Source organism: Balaenoptera physalus (genome assembly GCF_965194825.1).
Source record: "Balaenoptera physalus genome assembly, chromosome: 19".
NCBI classification, from domain to species: Eukaryota; Metazoa; Chordata; class Mammalia; order Artiodactyla; family Balaenopteridae; genus Balaenoptera; species Balaenoptera physalus.
In genome coordinates, this window is record NC_138900.1 from 46,313,762 (window position 1) to 46,324,778 (window position 11,017).

At 39.1% G+C, this 11,017-nt stretch overlaps 1 protein-coding gene across 1 annotated transcript in view; it reads left to right on the forward strand.

The window, feature by feature from the left end:
• The window catches only part of LOC309649444 (uncharacterized protein), a 500,484-nt gene that overhangs the window by 370,656 nt on the left and 118,811 nt on the right, over positions 1-11,017 (forward strand). The window lies entirely within an intron of this gene.

Below are 11,017 nucleotides of genomic sequence, written 5' to 3' on the forward strand. Positions count from 1 at the left end.
ATCTAGTCTCATAGCGTTGTGGTCAGAAAAGATATTTGATACGATTTCAATTTCCTTAAATTTACCAAGGCTTGATTTGTGACCCAAGATATGATCTATCCTGGAGAATGTTCCATGAGCACTTGAGAAGAAAGTGTATTCTGTTGTTTTGGGATGGAATGTCCTATAAATATCAATTAAGTCCATCTTGTGTAATGTGTCATTTAAAGCTTGTGTTTCCTTATCTATTTTCATTTTGGTTGATCTGTCCATTGGTGAAAGTGGGGTGTTAAGGTCTCCTACTATGACTGCGTTACTGTTGATTTCCCCTTTTATGGCTGTTAGCATTTGCCTTATGTATTGAGGTGCTCCTATGTTGGGTACATAAATATTTACAATTCTTATATCTTCTTCTTGGATTGATCCCTTGATCATTATGTAGTGTCCTTGTCTCTTGTAATAGTCTTTATTTTAAAGTCTATTTTATTTGATATGAGAATTGCTACTCCAGCTTTCTTTTGATTTCCATTTGCATGAAATATCTTTTTCCATCCCCTCACTTTCAGACTATATGTGTCTCTAGGTCTGAAGTGGGTCTCTTGTAGACAGCATTTATACAGGTCTTATTTTTGTATTCATTCAGCCAGTCTATGTCTTTTGGTTGGAGCATTTAATCCATTTTCATTTAATGTAATTATTGATATGTATGTTCCTATTACCATTTTCTTAATTGTTTTGGGTTTGTTATTGTAGGTCTTTTCCTTCTTTTGTGTTTCCTGCCTAGAGAAGTTCCTTTATCATTTGTTGTAAAACTGGTTTGGTGGTGCTGAATTCTCTTAACTTTTGCTTATCTGTAAAGGTTTTAATTTCTCATTCAAATCTGAATGAGATCCTTGCTAGCTAGAGTAATCATGGTTGTAGGTTTTTCCCTTTCATCACTTTAAATATGTCCTGCCACTCCCTTCTGGCTTGCAGAGTTTCTGCTGAAAGATCAGCTGTTAACCTTATGGGGATTTCCTTGTATGTTATTTGTTGCTTTTCCCTTGCTGTTTTTAATATTTTTTCTTTGTATTTAATTTTTGCTAGTTTGATTAATATGTGTCTTGGCATGTTTTTCCTTGCATTTATCCTGTATGGGACTCTCTGCGCTTCCTGGACTTGATTGACGATTTCCTTTCCCATGTTAGGGAAGTTTTCAAGTATAATGTCTTCAAATATTTTCTCAGACCCTTTCTGTTTTCTCCTCTTCTTCTGAGACCCCTATAATTCGAATGTTGGTGTGCTTAATGTTGTCCCAGAATCTCTGAGACTGTCCTCAATTACTTTCATTCTTTTTTCTGTATTCTGCTCTGCAGTAGTTATTTCCACTATCTTATCTTACAGGTCATTATCCGTTCTTCTGCCTCAGTTACTCTGCTACTGATTCCTTCTAGAGAATTTTTAATTTCACTGTGTTGTTCACGATTGTTTGTTTGCTCTTTAGTTCCTCTAGGTTCTTGTCAAACGTTTCTTGTATTTTCTCCATTCTATTTCCAAGATCTTAGATCATCTTTACTATCATTACTCTGAATTCTTTTTCAGGTAGACTGCCTATTTCCTCTTCAGTTGTTCGGTCTGGTGGGTTTTTACCTTTCTCCTTCATCTGCTGTGTATTTCTCTGTCTTCTCATTTTGCTTAACTTACTGTGTTTGGGGTCTCCTTTTCGCAGGCTGCAGGTTTGTAGTTCTCGTTGCTTTTGGTGTCTGCCCCCAGTGGGTGAGGGTGGTCAGTTGGTTGTGTAGGCTTCCTGGTGGAGGAGACTGGTGCCTGTGTTCTGGTGGGTGGGGCTGGATCTTGTTTTTCTGATGGGCAGGGCTACATCCGGTGGTGCATTCTGGGGTATCTGTGAACCTAGTATGATTTTAGGCAGCCTCTGTGTTAACGAGTGGGGTTGTGTTCCTGTGTTGCTAGTTGTTTGGCATGGGGCGTCCAGCACTAGAGCTTGCTGGCCATTGGGTAGAGCTGGGTCTTAGCGCTGAGATGCAGATCTCTGGGAGAGGTCTTGCCGATTGATATTATGTGAGCAAGGAGGTCTCTGGTGGTCCTATGTCCTGAACTCAGATCTTCCACCTCAGCGACTCAGGCCTGGAACCAGGCCAGAGCACCAAGACCCTGTCAGCTACATGGCTCAGAAGAAAAGAAAGAAAAAAATAAAGAAAAAAAAATTTTATTAATAAATTTACAAAATAAAAAATAAATTATTAAATTAAAAGAAATTTTAGGGCTTCCCTGGTGGCGCAGTGGTTGAGAGTCTGCCTGCCAATGCAGGGGACACGGGTTCGAGCCCTGGTCTGGGGAGATCCCACATGCCGCGGAGCAACTAGGCCTGTGAGCCCCAACTGCTGAGCCTGCGCATCTGGAGCCTGTGCTCCGCAACAAGAGAGGCCGCGATAGTGAGAGGCCCGCGCACCGCGATGAAGAGTGGCCCCCACTTGCCGCAACTAGAGAAAACCCTCGCACAGAAACGAAGACCCAACACAGCCAAAAATAATTAATTAATTAATTAATTAATTAAATAATTTAAAAAAAAAGATATTTTAAATAATAATTTAAAAAAATTATTTGTCTCTGGATCATGGGACACTGGAAGTGGCGTGCTGCACAGGCTCCCGGGGGCGGGGGTGTGTGTGGATAGTGACCTGTGCTTGCACAGAGGATTCTTGGTGGTTGCACCAGCAGCATTAGCATTTCATGCCCGTCTCTGGGGTCCAAGCTGATAGCCGCGGCTCGCACCCGTCTCTGGAGCTCACTTAGAGATGAGCTCTGCCTTCTGTGGGCACACGGAGCAGGAATCCTTTCTCTTCGCGCACCCCGAAACAATGGTCTCTTGGCAGGTCCAGACTTTTTCTGAACTCCCTCCCACCTAGCTGTGGTGCACTAGCTCCCTTCAGGCTGTGTTCAAGCAGCCACCCTCAGTCCTCTCCCTGGGATCTGAACTCCGAAGCCCAAGCCACAGCTCCCAGTCCCCACCTGCCCCGGCAGGTGAGCAGACAATCCTGGTGAGTGCTGGTCAGCACTGATCCTCTGTGCGGGCATCTCTCCACTTTGCACCCCTGTTGCTGCCCTCTCCTCTGTGGCTCTGAAGCTTCACCCCCACCCACCCCGTTTCCACCAGTGAAGGGGCTTCCTAGTGTGTAGAAACTTTTCCTCCTTCACAGCTCCCTCCCAGAGGTGCAGGTGTAGGTACTGTGAACTGCTTGTCATCCCACTAAAGCCATGCACTATTACACACCTCAGCCTTAGATCATTTGGTAACTGATCGTGAAACTCTTTCCTCCTTATTTCTCTTCCAAACTCCTATAGAATCTTGAACATTGTTACTAATTTATGACTTTGGTGAAGTCCTTTGACCTTTATCAAATATCTGAATTACTGTTCATTTCAAATATTGAAACCAGCCTTCATTATAACTGACACTGTGTAGTATTATAACAGTATAATCATGCCTCCCTCTTCAATGCTTCTTTCTGAACCTGGAGGACTCAGGATTCTGTTTTATTCATCTTTGCATTCCAGTGCCTAATAGAAGATTTGTTTCATAGTATGTATGCTACACAATAAGTGTTTTTTCCCTAGCGTTAAATCTCATTTAAATAAATAAATGGGCTTAACATCTGGGCTTAACAAATGCTGCTCAAGCATAAATCACTGCTACGTAGGACTCACATTGAAAATTGCTGAAGGACCAGCTGGAGTAGCCAAATTTCCTAGAGTCCAAGGGCCCTATTTCCTTTTTGAGAGTCTTTTGCATCTTTAAGGGTCATAAAAGTATCTTTTATGACTGCCGTCCTCCACGGTGAAAACAGTGGCCTAGACAGAACATGAAGATACCCATGTCTAATCTGCTCCAAAGGAAGCTAACTGTAAGGCAAAGAGATCTAGACAGATAAGATAAAGTAAAGGGATTTATAAATATGAAGAACAACAGTAGTATGCGGAGAACTAGAGTAGGTGAATATGCTAGGCACCATCCATATGTCTGTGATCAATGGGATGGTCAGGAAAAGCTTCTTAAATTGGCAATGTTTAAGCTGTGCTCTGTAACACAAGAAAGTGCTATCTGTGCAAAGAAGGGAGAAGTAGATGGGAAAGTTAGATATTGAAGGAGGAAAAGCATTGTGAACTTGTAGTTTTCCTATTTTTAGCAATTTTTTCCATTTCTGGAAATGTTTCCTTAAACTTCTTATCACCACTTTCCTACAGGATCATAGAAATTGGTATTGTCTGACAGGATAAATATGAAAAGTAAAGGAACCACTGTGCTTTATTCCTTTCCCTCCTTATTAAAATAAACTATTTTTTAAAGCAGTTTTAGGTTGACAGCATAGTTGAGTGGAAAGTACATATAATTCCCATGTATGCCCCTTTACACACACACACACACACACACACACACACAGCCTCCTCCACTATCAACATTCCATACTAATTTAGTACTTGCTACAATGAGTAACTCAACACTGAGACATCATTATCAACCAAAGTCCAAAATTTACATTATGGTTCACTCTTGTGTTGTACATTATTTGGGTCTGACAAACATGTATTGATTTGAACATATATCTACCTTATCATACAGAATAGTTTCACCACCCTAAAAATCCCATGTTCCACCTAGTCATCCTTTCCTGCCCCAAACCACCAATCATTTTACTGTTTCCATAGTTTTGTCTTTTCCAAAATGTCATATATTTGGAGTTACACAGTATGTGAACTTTTCAGATTGACTTCTTTCACTTAGTAACTTAGGCTTTAAGTTTCCTCCATGTCTTTTCATGGCTTGATTGCTCATTTCTTTACCTTGATAACTCTTTAGGGAGAGATTCATGCTATACGGTAAGGGTGCCATTTCAGTTCCTTTGAACCTGGTTACGAAGGACTTTGAAAGTATTAATCTAGTGAATTCTCAATAGATAGACAAAAAAGGAAAAAAAATCCTCAAAATTAAAAATGTTTTCTAAAAAACAAAGCACAACTGAGAAAAGGACTTTTGAATACGGAACAAAAATAAAACTTAAGGAAGAAAAATATAATATACTACCAGACGCATGCACACAGCAATCATACCCACAGTATCACTGTCCTTGGCATTTTGCTTCCCCACCAACAGCCTCTAAGAATAAACAATAAGAAGGAACAGCTTGTTCATCTCTTCATATGCTGCCCCAAGCATATGTTATCAAAACTTTCCCTTTTTAAAAATATCATTAAAAGCATTAAAGATAAATCAGGCCTTTGTGGGTTTAATTATTCAGTATATTGCATTTTAATTTTTTATTAATATTCTGTATTTGACAAACATTTCCAGAGAATTGGGGAGCTTATAATAAAAAGATTAATTAACTCCATTAATATTCTGGAATGAGCCTAGTTTATGCAGCAACTGGACAAAACACATCCATCTTCTCTGAGGAAAACCCAAGACTAGCTTGGTAACCTTGGGAAAACTACACGACAGCTTTAAGCCTTCATTTCCTCATCATTAAGATAGGCATAGCAATAATGTCTTCAGCAAAAGATTCTTATAAGGATTAATGGAATAAAGTATATTAAAGAGGTAGCACTATGCCTGGCAGATAGAGTGTTCAATAAATACTTATTTTATTCAGTATTATTTCCAGTTATAGGCACAAGGTAATACATATTTCTATATTGATAGGAGGGGTTAGGGAATGACCTGGGAAGGTGATGACATTTGAACTGAGTCTTGAAGGAGGATATAATGTGCTCCAAGAGGAAAAGACACTTCAGGATACAGGAACAGCACCAGCACAAATCTGTATTTAAATTCTATCTCTCTTCCCCAAATTCTTACTGTTGGGCACCACCCAAAACTATATTCTACAACTTCAGTAGATTGAGCAAATTTAAAGCAATAATTAGAACACAGAAGGTGCTCTGGAATTTCCCACTAGGGTGTAAAAATCTAACCATCCCAAACAAGGCATTACATGCATACATAAAATTTCAGTCTTCAAAGCAAAGCACGTCCTCAAGAAGCCCCCTCAAATGTGATCTTGTTTCAAGCTCTTAAGGGATAACAGAAAGAATAATAATCTCTGCCACCTTGGCTAAGCCTTCGATATTCTTAAATTTCAAAGGGAGAAGTCTCTAAATCCAGGATGATTTATCAGCAACAATAGTGTCTGTTCTGTTTCCTTTTGTTGTTGCTAGTCCCATGTCTGTTGGATTGACCGGAGTGACCAAGGAAAGACCAATGCCCCACAGATACGGGAAAGGAGATAGACAGCATTTGTGGCATGCTTATTTTTTTATAAGTACAGTGCAGAACACTTTCTATGCATTATCTTATTTAAGCCTCACAACAGGCCTGTAAGAACAATAATATAAAAGTGTATGATGGAGAAACGAAGGCAGAATGAATTCGAAGTCACACAAAGGGTGTAGTGTGAACTGTGTTCTAAAATCCACCACTATCCAACCGAAATATTCATACCCTTATCTGTTCTGCTATTATGCCATTATAATCTTTTATAAGTAGTTTGCATTTTAACCCACCTATGCCACTTAATTATGTTGTTTTGTTTTTGCTGGCTCTGCCTATGGAATATAACTACCTTAAAATCCAAACACCCAATAATGCAAAGAATAGGGATGAGCCCACAAGTCCATATATGCCTCTATAAAAGCAGCATCACTAAGAAGCAGTGGTGTCTACGTTTAGAAACCCCCTGGATCTGTCCCCACTAAGTAGAATTTGGCTAATACTCTAAATCCTATGTTATCAGTGCAAGTCCATCTTCCATAGAGCACAGCATGAGGGGTAGGCACATAGGATTTCAAGTCAGAATAAATAAGGTCTGTATTTTGGTTCTGTTACTAACAAACAATAATTCAGAAGAATAATTTGATTTGTATTAATTTCAATCACCTTGTGAGGAAATGAAAACGTTAAATGTACCTACCACATAGAATTGCCATGTTTCCCACCACCAGACCACTCCTGGCTTGGGAACTATTTAACATGATTTCCAGGGAATAAAAAATACTCATATGTGAACTATCTGTATCATCAATGTCATCATTATCCTCATCATCATTTTATGATTATTTGCTACTTTATTCACCTCCAGTACTCCAGTGATCAAGAAAAAATCATCAATATAAAATCAGAATGACAGCAGAAAGAAACCTCAAGTGTGCATTTATAAATTATTTTTATTACAAGGAACCAAAGTCTGTTTTCTGATTGAGCCAAGAAGAATGTCTAGCAAACAAGAGAGTGAAAGGAGGCAGAGAGCAAAATAAAGAGAGAAAAGTAGACAGAAAGTCATAGAAATGATGGTAGTTTCTAGTAGACTCTCTTTCTCTTTAGCTCATGCTAATTACTGGAGACTGATCACTTCAGGGAAACTAATGCACCATCTACAACTCAGCTTTCTTGCATAATTAGCTCTTATATGCTTTGTAACACTCTACTTTTCTCTAGTGCAAATAGGAAGGAGAGAGACTTATAAATTGTAAGTGACTGTACAGGCATACCCCAGAGATACTGCAGGTTCGGTGCCAGACCACAGCAATAAAATGAGTCACACAATTTTTTTGGTTTCTCAGTGCATATAAAAGTTATGTTTCCTCTATTCTGCAGTCGATTAAGTGTGCAATAGTATTATGTATAAAAAAAATACATACCTTAATTAAAAAGTACCTTGTTGCTAAAAAATGCTAACCATCATTTGAGCCATCAGTGAGTTGTAATTTTTTTGCAATGATCTTTTGCAACATCAAAAATCACTGATCACAGGTCACCGTGACAAATATAATGCTAATGAAAAAGTCTGAAATATTGTTAGGATTACCAAAAATGTGACACACAGACAAGAAGTGAGCTAATGCTGTCGGGAAATTGGCACCAATAAACTTGGTCGATGTAAGGTTGCCACAAACCTTCAATTTGTAAAGGAAAAAATGCGGTATCTGTGAAGTGCTATTAAAAAAAGCACAATAAAATAAGGTATGTCTGTATCCATCTTGATTACTTAGAGTTTACCAAGAAAATATGAGAGAAGAAATTAACAAGACACTCGTAAACAACAGTTTTACTAGTTTGGTACTTATCAAAATGCTTTCCTGGGATATTTTTAAAAGGATTTTAGTTAGCTACGAAACAGCTTGTTTAGAATTGTTCTTGTGTCAAAAGAGGGAAATGAACAATCCTGAAGTAGAAGGGATTTTCGCTAACTCAGCTCCCTAGAAGAATCAATACAGTATCATAACTTTTTCCCCCCTGTTGAAATAGTGTGGTTTATAATATAAAGATTCTATTCTTCCTTGGGAAAAAGCAATGTTTAAATTTTCCACCTGACATGTTATAGTGTTATATTTCATGTCAGGTTGTTTCAGCCATGGCAAATGATAGGAAGTCTCAGTGATACTATGATACAAATTCTGCAGCTCACATTGAGTTATCTTGGTGTGACATATCAGCTTGAAAACATACATGGGGAAAATGCACAATTCTGAAAACCAGAGATAATAACCAAAGGTCCCAGAGATAGTGATGTTCATCATTTATTTCTGATGCAGGGACAAGGTAACAAAGCAAGACAGGAACACAGTTTATCCAGCTTAATAAAATTAAGACAACAGAAGGATTTGTTTTAACTCAGTGGGTAGATAAACATACAAATAGCTAAACAGAACCAGTTGAGTATAAATAAATAATTCTAAAAATGACAAGAAAAAGGACTAATATTTTTCTCATACCTACTGTGTACCAGAGTCTTTCCAATAGATTATTTAATAATCACAATTTTCTTTATGTAGATAATATTCTTTTCAATCTTCATTTCTTTTTGAAAAAAAGAAAAAGAAAAACACAAATTGCAGCTCAGCATATTTAACTAGGCTGCCCACCACCATCTTTTTCAAGTCATCTAAAGAACACAGATTTTTTTCTAAATTTTTTATTTGTCTGGCTTTGAGTCAAGAGCCAAGTAATACCAGTGCTTCTGTTGTAACAAACACTACCTTATTTCAGGCCTTCACTACTTCTGGCTTAAAGTTTTACACTGTTTCGTTTCGTTTTGTTTTTACCGATTTTCTCAAATTCAGTTCCCCTTTAAAGCTTTCTATACATTGCAGCCAAACTTTTATTATCTTTAAGTATAGTACCAATCATTCATTTCTCTCCTCAGAAAACTTCATTGGAATTATTTCCAGGTTTAAATGACATCTGAGCAACTAAGAGCTGCTGGCTCAGCCTCTCTCAATTTCCCACTGAAATAATTAGAAACCCATAGAAATCCCCAATTTTCCTCTCCCAGGCAACCAAAGAACTCTGATATAGGGTTCTGGAAACTGAGGAGATACAGATACAACCTAGGTCTAAAAGGCCTCACAGCATGCATGGATGAAGGTAAGGTCATGAATCCAAAGGGATTCTCCCATAAAACATCAATGTCAAAGTGATGTAAACAGAGAGTAAACCCAGATACAAAGAAAACGGCCTTCAGCCGGCCCCTGAAATACGGGACATGTTTCAGGGCAGGGTTGAGGGGGAAGTAGAAAAATAGAAAGATTCAGACCAGAAAGAATCCCTAACATATCCATATGTAAAAGTTGGCTCCATTAAAGAGGGTCTTGGTTATATATCATAGATACTAATCCAAATTTGCAGAAAAAAAATTCAAAACTATATTGAACACTAGGTTTACTTAATTGCCAGAAAAATGACAGGACTGAAACTGACAAGAATTGGAAGGAGACTGAGAAATTGGCAACTCACATTTGCTATGCAACAAATCACAGAAATCCATCAGTCATGTATGTTAGGGAATCCCTTTATCTCACTACTGCTGTTTCTTATCTTGTTCAGAAATGATGTGTTTCTCACCTCTGCAATCATCTTCTATCACTGCATAGGAATTTTAACTGAGACAGCCTGAGGGTTCTTCTTCTTCATCCACATAACAATCTCAATTGCTACTTCTGCTCCTAGACTAGAACATCCATAAAACAGCTGGCTAGTAAGTAGCAGCTACAGGGGCAGGCTGTCCATAGAGGGGTGGCAGCGAGTCTCCTGGTAGGCATGCATGTAGGAGATCGCTGTTGTCAGTTATTCCATATGCCAGCTTGTCTGAAAACCTGACATTTGGGGTAAGGCTGTCTCTCTTCAGTCTAACAGATCTCCAGTATATTTAAAGAGGGACTGTACTGAGAAGTGGGTTTGTGGCTATTGACAACAACGAACTTCCAGATGTGGAACTCCATGGGCATTCCATGTAATGGGATGGTTGGCAAACTCCAACTATTTATTCAGGAGACCAAAGTGAAATGAAAGTAAATTAAATCTATCCATCTATCTGCCTGTCTTTATATCTCTTTAGAAACATATTATAGAACAATGGAAAGGTATATCATCCAAACACCAGAGGATGAATGCTATCAGCCTTATAATTTAACATTGTTCAGGAAGTTCTGTTTTTATAAGCTGGTTAATAGAATAAGATATGAGTCAGTTAAAAAAAAAGTACACAGGGCTTCCCTGGTGGCGCAGTGGTTAGGAATCCGCCTGCCAATGCAGGGGACACAGGTTCGTGCCCTGGTCCGGGAAGATCCCACATGCCGCGGAGCGGCTAGGCCCATGAGCCACAACTACTGAGCCTGCGCATCTGGAGCCTGTGCTCCACAACGGGAGAGGCCGCAACAGTGAGAGGCCCGCGCACCGTGATGAAGAGTGGCCCCCGCTCGCCGCAACTGGAGAAAGCCCTTGCACAGAAACAAAGACCCAACACAGCCAAAAATAAATAAATAAATAAATAAATAAATAAATAAATTTATATTAAAAAAAAAAAAGTACACAAAAATACATGCAGTCCGCCACTGCCAGGGTCCCGTGATCCAGGGACAACTTTCCTGGGAGAACACACGGCGCATGTCAGACTGGTGCAACGTCACGCCGGCCTCTGCCACAGCAGGCTCGCCCCGCACTCCGTACCCCTCCCTCCACACCGGCCTGAGTGAGCCAGAGGCCCTG